Source organism: Clinocottus analis, unplaced genomic scaffold, assembly GCF_023055335.1.
Source record: "Clinocottus analis isolate CAN_PGR_092001 unplaced genomic scaffold, fCliAna1.0.p SCAF_2, whole genome shotgun sequence".
In the NCBI taxonomy this organism is placed as follows: Eukaryota; Metazoa; Chordata; class Actinopteri; order Perciformes; family Cottidae; genus Clinocottus; species Clinocottus analis.
In genome coordinates this window covers 13,262,852-13,275,974 of record NW_027175931.1, presented here as the reverse complement: position 1 = coordinate 13,275,974, position 13,123 = coordinate 13,262,852, and positions in this window count along the sequence as shown.

Genomic DNA, 13,123 nt, shown 5'->3' with positions numbered 1-13,123 from the left:
ATATATATATATATATATATATATATATATATATATATATATATATATATCTTAGCCAGTCATGTGGTTTTTAGTATCTTTGGATGCATAAAGCCTGCACAAAGGAAGATCCACTGGGCAATAAAACTAACCACCAGTTGACTACAGGCTGGAACTGGCCAATCATGACACAACTATGTGTTATTTTTTTGATAACAGCCATACTCTTTCCGTACTCCAGCACAATAAAGTCTTCCCGCCAACTCTCGCTCACAGTGTCACAGTGTTGTTCCAGAATTTTAGTAATTGACCCCCCTCCCCTCCGCCATGTACTTGAATGGTGGCAGAAGTGTTGAGAATAATGCACCGAAACCTTTTTTTCTTTTTCTGAGTGGGATGCACTGACTCTTAAACCCACAGAAAAGACAGAAAGAGTTCTCTTTCCATGTAGCGTTACGTTGTTCATTAGTCATCCAAGGTCTGACCAGTATAGTGAATGAGTTCAGTGCAGGACGAATCTTTTTTTTACTGTTGCTTGTAGATTTGATTTCAGACTGCCGAGTGTTCCTTTTCACGTTCGTCCTTAGACGACTTTTTCTCTCACAGGCAGAAATAAATAGTGGCTTTTAAAAAGACGTTGACATGAGCAGCTTGCCCGTGTCTGTGTTGAGTGTGTTTTTTTTTTCATTGATTCAGTGGCTTCCCACAGGTGTCTACACAAACTTTGCCGTGTCTTTTTTGATAAACTGTGTTACTATTGATTCTGCTGCTCTCGGGGAGATGAGCGATTACATTCTTCAGCCTTGGTTAAGGGATGCGGTAATGATGCACAGCGATTATGGTGTGATCTTATCTCCAAGCTGACGCAGTTGTTCGCCACGCAACAGATTGGGGGGAAAAGGAAGCTAAATTCTGCGGCAGCTTTAAGGCAGCCGCTGCTGCCGGCCATTTTTTTAGTAAGAGCAACGCTGCTTTGAAACAGGGATCGGACTGTGACATTGGTTTTCTTGCTTTCTTTTTTTAGCAGATGAGTAACGAGCTGTACCCTCATTAAGACGCTGCCTTTGGAAAGATACTTTTAAAATGATCAACACTGTTACATTTTTTCTCACCATGAGGCGGGACCGTTAGTACCAGACACTTTTTTTGTGACTTGTACCGTGGCTTGTGGGAGTAGAGGCTGAATAACCTAGAATGGGAGACTGGGCGAGCATCCAACAAGAAAATAGCAAGCCAGTCTGGCTGACTGTGTAAATAAAAACACGCTCGGCAGACTTCACAATGAAAGTCTCAAGTTATTTATCATCAGTGCAACAGCTTCAGGCTCTACACCTCATCAACATCACCGATTAGATCTCCGACTCCCTGGTTTACTCACTTCGGGAGGGATTTACCCCGGAAGAGGGATATCTCATGAATCTTTTGTGATATTTTTATTTAAGGCTGCTGGTTCCTGCTGTTTGGATTTGTGGTTTGTACTTATGTCCTTTCGGAGGGGAGGAGGGGGGGGGTAAACAACTACCATGCAGACGTGTTTCTGAACTCCATCCACGAAATGTCACGCACAATGCATAATATCATTAAATCTGAGGAAAAACAAACCTCATGGCAGACCTTTGCAAAGAATACATATTGTTGAAAGTCATAAAAATACTACGAACCCATTAAACAGTGCCAATAGAGACGTATATGAATAAATCTGGACACCTTGCAAGGGTGGAAGGTCATCCTGTGTGCAGGTTTGTGATGTAATGATTAGTTTATGCAAGGCGTAGCGAGCCCATTTCTAGATTTCTTAAAATAAACAAAACCTGAATAGACCCCAACCCATGTCCAGACAACCCCATCTCTCTCTGTGAAATACCTCCTGCTTTTGTCTAAAGTGCCATACAGCGCAACAATAGCATGTTAAAATATAATGACCCCAAAGGGAAGATAACCTCCATCCCTGTCGGTGTTTGCACTGCAAACGCACACTCACATATCTGAACTAGCATAGTCGGCATTAAGCATCTTCATACTGAACCACCCTCACCCACGAGAAAAACATTGGCATGTGGTTGTCACACTTCAATTTTACCATGCTTTAATTTTAGATTGTCCATTCATGCCAAAACCAGATGTCCCCTCATATTCAGAATAGAAACGAGGCTTGTGTCCTCGCTGTCCGCCCGTGTCCTCGCCTTCCAAAACACAATCTTTTAGTGTGAATCAGCCAAATGTTCATGCCTTTCAACAAAAAAAAGGGGAATTAAATATATTCGGGGTGGTGAATACTTTTTCTTATTTTCTATAAAGAAACAAGAACTGGCCAAAAGGTCTTCAATTTCAAATATATATCCTTTGAAGAAATGGAGGCTGGCAAAAATATGTGACTTGGCGAAGATATTTAAAGATTTGCCAACACTTTTCAAAACACATGATTTGAGGAAGTGCAGACCATCACAAAACTATCTGTCTTTGATAAAGTACGGAGCCATCAGTAATGTCCTTACTGAAAAAAAAAAGTCCTCAAACTCAAAGGCTATAACTCATGGTCTCACAAAGATAGAAGAACATGAGCACACACACACACACTAACACAACGCCTGGTCAAGGAGTTCATTTCCAATGCCTCAAGTGAATAGAGGTTGACTCGAGGCTGATTCGTGTACAAAAGCTCAACGAGGCCTGTCTCGTTGACTCATTGGAAGAATAATGAATGAGGCACAATCAGGTCCCCTGAACCTGCAGAGACTGAAATCTTCCCCAAGTGAGGTGGGATGGTAATCTGAAGCATGCATATATATATATATATATATATATATATATATATATATATATATATATATATATATATATATATAGTATTAAGGCAAGATACAGTGCAGTTGTGATACATTTAACATTTTTCTTTTCCCCCCAAGCATTCAAGTCAGCAGTATCATTCTTCTTGTGGACCAACTCCCTCCCCAACCAAAAAAAAACCCTCATAATTGAGAATAAAAAAAATCTAAAGAAACAAATTAAAATGAATTAGGAAGTAAATAAACAGTTATATAAAATCAACGTACTTTGAACATATATATATACATATATATTTTCAAAGTATGTATGTATATGTGTGTGTATATATATATATATATATATATATATATATATATATATATATATATATGTATATATATATATATGTATATATATATATATATATATAGTGCTGTCAGATTAGCGCGTTATTAACGGCATTAACGCAAACCAATTTTAACGTCGTCAATTTTATTAACGCTGTTAACGCAATTTCATTTTTCATTTTTTTGTCTTGCGAGCACCACGGTGGACATAGCTCACCCGGAAGCAACCGTTTGCGCTTGGAAGCTAGACTAACGTTACGGTTTGAAATGGATGAACAGTGAGCGTGATACAGCAAAATGAATGATAAGGCGTGGTTCCCTTGACAAGACCGAGGTAGAATGAGCCATTTTGTCACTGTGAACTGAACTATCATCGTAGCTATCCAGTCTGAAACACCACTCGATGGCCAAGCACACAGCTGATGCTAACTCTGCGCCCCCTCGTCATAGCCAGACACGAACGGATGACTTCAGACAGAAACACATGGACACCACAACGAAGAACAAACTTACTGCAGCCAAAGCTAAATGGATGCTACTGCGTGTAGCCTGTTAGCGTTGTGGAGGACGAGGATCAAGCTGATATAATACACATCACATCCAATGACAGGACCTACGAAGCCTGACTGCTATGTTCACCTCTCTCTCTCTTTCTCTCCAATTAGAACGTTGCAAGAATATTACCAAGGCAATTAAAAATCAGAAAAAACATAGAAACATACAACTCATACAGATAACAAAAATAATCAAAAATAACAATAATAATAAACCAGATTGAAAGTCTCTCTCTCTCTCTCTCTCTCTCTCTCTCTCTCTCTCTCTCTCTCTCTCTCACCTTGTTTACCTAAAATGTGCACTTCATAATTTTATTTTGTAAACCCTTGTTTACCGGAATTCAATTCAATTCAGTTTATGTTGTATAGCCCAAAATCACAAATACAAGATTTGCCTCGGAGGGCAAATCTTGTACAAATAAAGATAGTAAAACCCTTTCACAGGGAAAAAAAGGGTTGAATTGTGCACTTTATCATGTATTTTGATCCACCCTGTTTGGCAATTGTTTTTCAATAAAATAAAGCATTTGCATAAAGCAAGACAATTCACTTTTTCATGTTGATAAAAGCATTAAAATGAAAGAAAAAATATTTGCGATTAAATGCAATTAATCACGCGTTAACTATGACATAAATGTGATTAATCGCGATTAAATATTTTAATCGCTTGACAGCACAAATATATATATATATATATATATATATATATATATATATATATATATATATATATATATATATATATATATATATATATACACATTATGGGGCGTGTAGGCACCAAGGAAAGAGTCATTTATATTAACTTTAAACAGTGGTTGAATCTTCTTTTTTTTTACCGATGAGCATGGCAATAGATATACTGAAATAAGATTGAGAACTCTGAAGGAGCCGTTCTAGCGCTGTTCTGTGCATGTTACACACAAACTTGTTGAGTTTACATCAAACCACCGTCAAATCAAGCGCTAACACAGAGCTAATAGGCTACATGTGCAATGCATAATAAAATGTATAATCAGAAGGTAGGAGCTGACAGCTGAGGCTGCCAAACATTCTGGTGAATGAATTTCACCATTCTAGTCAAATGGTGAAATCCAGACACACGCTGCTGTCTGAATTATTCTCTGAATTCTCTTAATTTAAAAGCTCCAGACCAAATCTATTCAGCTCACAGGCCACTGGTGTAAACGGTCTATACCATTATTAAAATGAGAGCATTTGATTGCAACCCAAAAATAGATAAGGAATGTATTTGAAGCAGGGAAAGTATTTATATGGACCTTCTTGGTCAGATGATATTGTCTGATGAATAATCGTAATGTTTGATTTAGGTAATTGGACTCCTTCCTACCTTTTCAGGAAGCATCTATCAATGATAATGATAATGACGAAAAGCTTCCACACAGGTTGATTTGCCCATATCATAAATGTATGGAAGTTTATAGATAAGAAATTGTTTTTTTTGCAAGAAGGATTTAATTCGTTTTTATTTCAAGCAGCAAGATCAATATCCTACACTCTGTATGTCTCGAAGACTTGTTGTATCTGTGGTACAAAAATACCATCCTACTTTCCACCTTTCTTTTTAAACATAAGAATACACAATTGGTAATCGTTGCAGATCCAATACGTGTTCTTTTATAAATTGAACTTGAACATTGAAACGTCACGTCACAACAGTTCCAGTGAAGCGACAATAAAGTTTAATAGCCGGAAAACAATTCAGAAATCAGCAGGTGAGATCAAAAGGCAACAGCTCACGGCAGCTCAATGTCAGCAGAATACTGGCTCTGTGCGAGGCGTCACTCACTGAGGCGTCACTCACTGTCAGGCATCGAGACGAAAATGGAATTTGTCACAGTCCTGTTGTGGGTGACATTGACGGATGTGACAAAGTGTTCCCACAGCTAAACACGTCATAAACAAAGAACATGTGTCTAGGCATACTCAACCTGTCCCCCCAAAGTGGTATCAACCACAAACAGACAGTGGAGAGAGAGAGAAAGAGAGAGAGAGAGAGAGAGAGAGAGAGAGAGAGAGAGAGAGAGAGAGAGAGAGAGAGAGAGAGGGGAGGGAGGGAGAGAGAGAGGGAGAAAGGGAGAGAGAGAGAGAGAGAGTATATAACGTGTTATTCTGTCCTTAAGGTAGCAATTATAGGCTTCAAAAAAACGTAAGATATTAAGTATATCATGATGCAGTTTTAGGTTTGAAATTGTTTTAATTCTGCTTTTAATCATCATGCAGTGTGATGGCAGACAAAAAAAACTTTGATATTAAAAAGATCTTCCAGCGCATGTGGTAGTACTGTGCATTATTTGTAATAAATGGACTAAAATATGCAACTTCTTCGGCAGACATTAACATCATGTTCTACAAGGTTCACATAGAGCTGCTCTTAGCTTTTGACTCCCAGGTCAGTATGATCATAGAGATATGATAAATGTCCAACACTGCTTCTCATAGCCAAGCAGGTTATGGATGTACAACATAGAACTACTGCAGTGTGTCCGAGCAACAGCGTCTCCAATAAATTACTTATAAAAGTTGCTCATGTGCAACAGCAAGCAGAGTAACGTCTACAGCTGTGCTAGCTGTAAACGTTACTCTACGTCCTTTAATTGCTCCATAGGCACGCAGTGCTAACATCGGCACACTAAGATAAGATCAAATAAAATTGTACCTACCCTGAAGGAAATTCTTGTGCCAGAGATTGATCAAAGATAAGAGAAGAATAATAAGAAAAAAGTGTAGACGTTTATGCAGCAGAACTCTCTTGGCTTAGGTGAAGGATCGATTATGGTCTCTGCTATATATTAACAAAATCAACATTGACTTGCAATAAAAGGAAGTGTTCAACTAATTTAATCAACTGCAACCATGATGGTCTTTTCCAAATGTAAAAAATGATTTAACATTGCTGCTTTGCCAGATAAATGAAACAGTGAAATTAAAATTGTCTGGTGGCATAAACCCAATATATTTATGTAAAAACTCTCAACACATGCAACTGTACCCACTGATGCGCAGTGAATAGACCGGTCCGCTTCAAAACAACAGAAAAATAAATCTGGCTTCTGTATCTGGAGAACACATCAATGTGTCAACTGTGGATTTCAAGAAAGCAATTCAACGATTCATGCGAGAGCAAAGAGGAACTTCTCAAAGTCGCCACTTGATTCAGAGTTCAGAAAGATTTTCATGTGGGAGTTTTTTTAGAAGTGTGAAACCGGCTTCACTTTCTCATTACTGTTTTGTGAGCCAGTCTGGTTGTCTTTTGGCCTCAATATGCCTCTTCTATAATCTGTTTTATTTTGCCTGACTTCAGTGCCCAAAATAAACACTCAAACGTTACTCCACAGTGTGGAAATAAATGTATGTCTGACAGCACACAGATTCTCATTAAGAGGACGCGAAATTGGATAAGAAATGAGAGAAAAGATTGGAGTTGAGGAAAAGTGATTATATGGAGTACAAATATCTACTTTTTGAGTCGGAGAACTGGAGAGAAGAAAAGAGAACAGATAAGAGAAATGACATCTATTTACTTATTTAGCCGCTGGGCTCCACCGCGATAAAGAAGCCCTTTTCAAAAAAGAGGGCTGGCCAAGAAAACTGTTACAAGATAAATTAGGCTGCATCTCTTGGGAACTCCCCCTTCAAGCACTTCTTTCCTTTTGTCATTGTTTGCTGTGGACAGAGGAGTGTGACAGTGTTGCAAAGTTTCACCTGCGAAGACCAATTCCTCCTGACTTTGCACCCAAAAGGCAAGAGGTCTTTTTTTAGATTTTAAAGTGCTGACACAACTTACCGTGTGCTGTCGGTGAGCTCTTCGCAAGTTGTCAGTTGATCCTTTATCTTTGCAGTGCTATAAAGCAAACACTTCCGCCAGCATGCTAACATGCTGACACTGACAATTATAGTATGTTTTAGCAATGCTAACTGGCTCAAAGTGCAGCCGGTGGGAAGGTAAATTGTTTTGGCAGGAATAAGAAAAGACGGCGTGGCAATCCATCCAAGAGCAGTTAAATATGTCAGTGTCGATCCAAATGGCGGACCAGTTCGCTCTCACCAATTGGCGTATTACAGCAAGACTATCGTGCAATAAGAACACAATTCCTGCTTTTTTGTACTGTACACCAAGAAGATGCGACGGTCAGCAAAAGTGATGCAACAATTCCGTTAAACCCCCTGCCAGGCGGTTTCAGCCAAGTCGCAGGGTTGCATAATGTAATGTATTCATGAGTTGAGCAGAAGAACCAGTGTGGACACAAGTGGCCGTCTTGGCTGTTGCTGGTGTGCCGCCGATATGACACAATCAGTGCTGACTTCATGTTACAGCAGTCAAACGTTTTCTCTGTGGCCAGACCTGATCAGAACTGGCTGGTGGTATCTTCACACCCTGTAAACAGGAAAAGCCCACCTGAGAAAACCTTTCCTTCCAACGCTGCGAGAAGTGCATTTCTCTCTTCAGTTGTTTATTCACACACGAGTGCAGAAAAATATATCTATATCTATAGATAAATAGATCGATTGATCAGTATTATATTCTATACATATTGTTATCACTAATGCTGTGTTCACACCAAACTCAACACAGTTTTTTTTCATCACATCTACCAATTGTGTCGCGTGAGTTCACACCAAATGCAGCATGAATAATTGAGCCACCCCAAAGAGGGCGTGGCTTATCCGTCGCTTCTCTCTGTGAAAGAGCGATCTTTTTCGCTATCGACTATGGAAGAAATAACCACTAGTTCTGCTTTATACTTGTTGTGGAAGTCCTTGAGCAAGACACTTAAACCTGAATTTTTATACTTGTTGTGGAAGTCCTTGAGCAAGACACTTAAACCTGAATTTCTCCTTGTCTATTGTGTATAGAGCAAACATGTCAGTCGCTTTTGATAAAAGCGTCACCTAAATGTAATGTAAAAGTCACAAAAACGTGATATGATCAAACGCCCTTGTGTTTGGGTTCATAACATCATCCGTAGCCGCACACAGCGCGGTGATTTTCACTGACTCAGGAACTGCGCCTGGCTCATCACCGTAAAACTAGTTAGTGTTTCCGTCATTCACAATGGAAATAACCACTGGTTCTGCTTTATACTTATGTAGAATCCACATACGTAAAAACATCAAACTCCATACTGTCTGGGTTCATAATATTATCCGTAGTCTGAATGACGGCCGCTATCAGCGCTACCTCAGGGGGACCGGCAGCAATTTGATTCAGCCACAGCAGGATGGCAGTGACAAGTGGAACATCTCAACGCTGATTGGCTGACACAACTATGACTCACGCATTTTTGTTGTCGGAGTTGGGAAATTTCAGCTTGTCCAGCGGTCAGTTCGGTCGGTGTACATGTTGTTTTTTTGTTATATGGTTCATTCAAAATCACGGAAGTACGGAAAAACGATGGTTTCTTCGTTTTCCGTTTCAAACCAAAAACTAGAAAACGGAAGACACCTTCCGTTTTCCGTTTTTGGCTGAAACCAAAAATGAAAAAAAAGAGAGAGGATTATTTTCATGTCAAAATAAAAGCCACTGATAGATATTATTTACTGTCTTCTCATTCTTATTTACAGTCGTATATGATGCAAACACTTTGCAGAGTAACGTTAGAAGAACATTAATTAACAAATATAAATAAACCTGGATAAGTTAGCAACAGTAGAGACTACAGGCAGTTTAATATGCATGTGTATATGTACACAGAAAGAATCAACTGTCCAATTAATCGCTGCATTGTTGAATGTAACACAGTTTGTAAGATAGTTTTATCAAAGTAGTTTGTGTGTGTAGAGTTGTTGCTGTTATATCATATTTATTTTTCCATCGTATTGTGCTGTTTCTTGAGTGAACACAGAGCAGAGCCTGTATGAGGAGACCAGAGTAAAGGCTCTACCTTTCTACCAGTAGGTGGCAGTATTTCATGTATTTACTTGTTATATTTGTTTTATTTTAGAACCAAACATTCCTTCATGGAGTGAGCATGTAGGGTGACCAGACCGGACAGGCTGGACTTTCAATGCCCTGCATCAAGCCGGACGCATATTTGTCTTCTTTTCTGGAGCAGCGCAACTGCGCCAGTGTTTCTGAGATTGGACTGGGAGATGCGGATAAAAGATGATGTTGAGATCTTCCCAATAGAAGATCTTTGATGTGACGTGTCGAGTCTTGGCCAATCAGCGTTGGGATGTCTCCAGCGGCCGTTTCTCAATATGCGATCTTCTCTGTACTTGATTAGAAAACTCAACCGGAAGTTGACATTCTCTAAATACTACTGTTGTTGAGTCACATAATGTCATTTTAGGATGTTTTCAAGCGAGAAGTTAGTTGTTCTAACAACAAATCTGTGGTCGGTTTGTCAAGAATCAGCTGATTTAACCTTTTTAGTACAGAGCTTGTCGTAAAATGCAAACTTGATGCAAAGCTAATTTGATATATATAATAACACAATATTTACGCCATCGACGTAAATCAAACAGATTCTGAACGATAAGAAGGTCCATTATGGTAATGGTAAAAAAAACGATAGCAAACGTGTCTGTGGAGGAGGGATGGAAGTGACCAGCTGCAGAGAATCAGGAGAGACACTTTGACTGGCATTTCACTTAATAATAGTATTAGAGTTTATGAGAGTTCTGTCACTTGCTGGCCCATCTAAACCCTGAAATAAAGGCCACTTTCCTGTCCCCACAAACACACAGAAGGACAGTTAAAATGGACAGACAGAAAGTCATTCTGGGAGAAAACAGTGTACATGCTGCCTTTCTGGACGTATGGAGTACAATAATGGGTTATGTCTTCAGCTGGACGAAAACTGCTTCAGGGAGATAAACAAATCTCTAAAACGCCTGGACATGGATACATAAAAGCCTATATAACATGGACACATATAAAACTTTATATAACATGGACAATCAATGCTTTGGGCAAACAAAACTGTTTGAAAAGATGTAAAATAGGTTAGATTTCATTCCTGTAATCTCAAAAGCTTTGCTCATGTTCATTTTTAATTGTTTAGAAGAGAAATATGATGGAAATTCAACTATGTTTCTTCTTATTAAACACATATAATTTACCTGCCTCGTTGATTGATTTATTACAAATACAAATCCTCCATTGATTGGTACAGAAGAGGTCAAAGGGCCAAGATGAGAAGATGTATAATGTTGGTCAGAGGCTGTGGCCCAAATGCCATTGAGATAAAACAAGTCTGACAAAATCTTACAAGAGCACTATTGAGTGCTCTTGTCGAGAAAGGTGACGCTGATTGGCCAAGAAGACTCAACACGTCACATAAAAGATCTTCTATTCTAAACCCCTTAAAAAAAACGTTTGTGCGGTCTGAAAAATATGCGCGGTCTGAAAAACCTATTGTGCAGCCACTTTGACTGGCCCGCGCGCGGCCACGCTGTTTAACTCAGAGCAGCAGGTCATGACCTCAGAGCAGCACCTAACATGTACTTCTATCTGATCCAATGACATCTGCACACTTGTAGATTAGCAAAGAAAGACAATCTTTGGTAAGTTAAATACTCCCCTAAAAGCTGAGAAACCTTCAGAATTAGTGGTAGCATTGCGATAACATTCCTGTATTTGACTTCTGTTGCTGTAACTCAATTCTTCTGATACTTCTGTCCAGTGTTATTGGATGGCAACTTCATTTTTATGAGACAGTGCCATGCTGGTTTGTCCAACATGCTAAAGAGCTGGTAATTAGTTGCATTCCCAACCCAAGTCCAGCCTGACAGTCTGCATCCCTACAGCTGTCCATTTTAACTTAGGTGGGCCAGCAAGTGACAGAACTCTCAAAAACTATGATACTATTATTTACATCGCCAACATATTATTTCCAAAGAAGTGAAATGCCAGTCAAAGTTTCTCCCCTGATTCTCTGTAGCTGCTGACTTCCACCCCTCCCCCACAGACACGTTTGCCATTGTTTTTTTTACCATTACCGTAATGATCTTCTCATCGTTCAGAATCTGTTGGATTTACGTTGATGGCGTAAATATTCAAGGAGTTGCGGTCAAATTAGCTTTGCATCCAGTTTGCGTTTTTCTTTATGTCGCTGGCGACAAGGTCCGTACTTAAAAAAAATATATATTGGTGTTATACCAAATTAAACACCAAAGCCTTTGCTAAAAATCTGAATTTTTTTATTTCTTCTTCTCCAAATGTGACCAAATGTGAACCCTTACCTCACTTTTTTCTGTACTAAATCCTCTCTAACTTTGTTCTGCTTCACTTTATCAAAGTAAAACATGATGATGCAAATTATGTTAAAACTTTGAGGTAGGATTTGGGAGAAGTTTAGACCTTGCGAATGCATCATTTCAAGGTAAAAATCATGCTAAAAGTGCTTTTTTTCTAGGCGTACCTGAAAACTTTACATTACACACTGTGTGTCATCTTCATTTACTCTTAACCAGTAACACATAGACTGATATTTACAAATCCGAGCAAAATTTAACATTATACTTTTTTATCAACACCAAGATTATTCAAATAGCTCTAGTGGTTGCACCCATTTTAGTTTGGTTATGTCATTTTCAAGCAGAAACCTAAAAAGAGATGAGAAAAGAAAAGAAAGAAGAAGAGGAAAGGGAGCTCAGTGTATCCTAAGATGGCCCCAGCAGTCTATTCTGCTCGCTTTAAGGGCGGGACCCGTGGAGGCTGGCCTTCTTGCTCGCTCTCTTTTGTTTCTGGCTCCCAACCAGGCCTTGCTGCACTGCCAAGGGGGTCCGCTGACCCTCAGGGGGAAAATTTAGGAAGTTGGAGATGGGCAGCATGTCTACATTAGCCAATGATTAATAACTCAATTAGCTACTGTTATCCAATTAATAAGTGCTATTGAAATCCTGCAGACAGGGCCGCATCTGCACTGACATGCCACCGTTGCAAAGAAAATCACCACGGGCCTGTTTGCTCATTTTTATGCCAGACTGGAGCACACACACACACACACACACACACACACACACACACACACACACACACACACACAGAAAGAGAGAGAGAGAGAGAGAGAGAGAGAGAGAGAGAGAGAGAGAGAGAGAGAGAGAACATGTAATCTGCCTCTCTGTGTCTCATATGAACAAATTAACACTTCTTGGCATACACTTAAAACATACTCCCTGTTCATTAGAGGCTGGTCGGGAGACAATTATCCAAGATTAGAGATACAGAGGGAGAGACTCACGGATTTAAAAAAAATTACCTGCAATCCAAATGAGCTGACCCTTTTAATGGAATAATGAGAGCTGCTCTCTCCACAAAGAAACAGATGTCCATTGATGCATTACTGAAATGAGAGCTATTAAGATCATTAAAACCCCCAGATGAGTAATTGGCCACTTTGTGCGTTTGACTGATGGCACAGAGGTGAGAGAAAAGGACAAAGAACAGAAGCACTGCGTGGCAGCTATGTCTCAAGTGATGGAGAACGAGGTGTCCTGATGAGAGAAGAT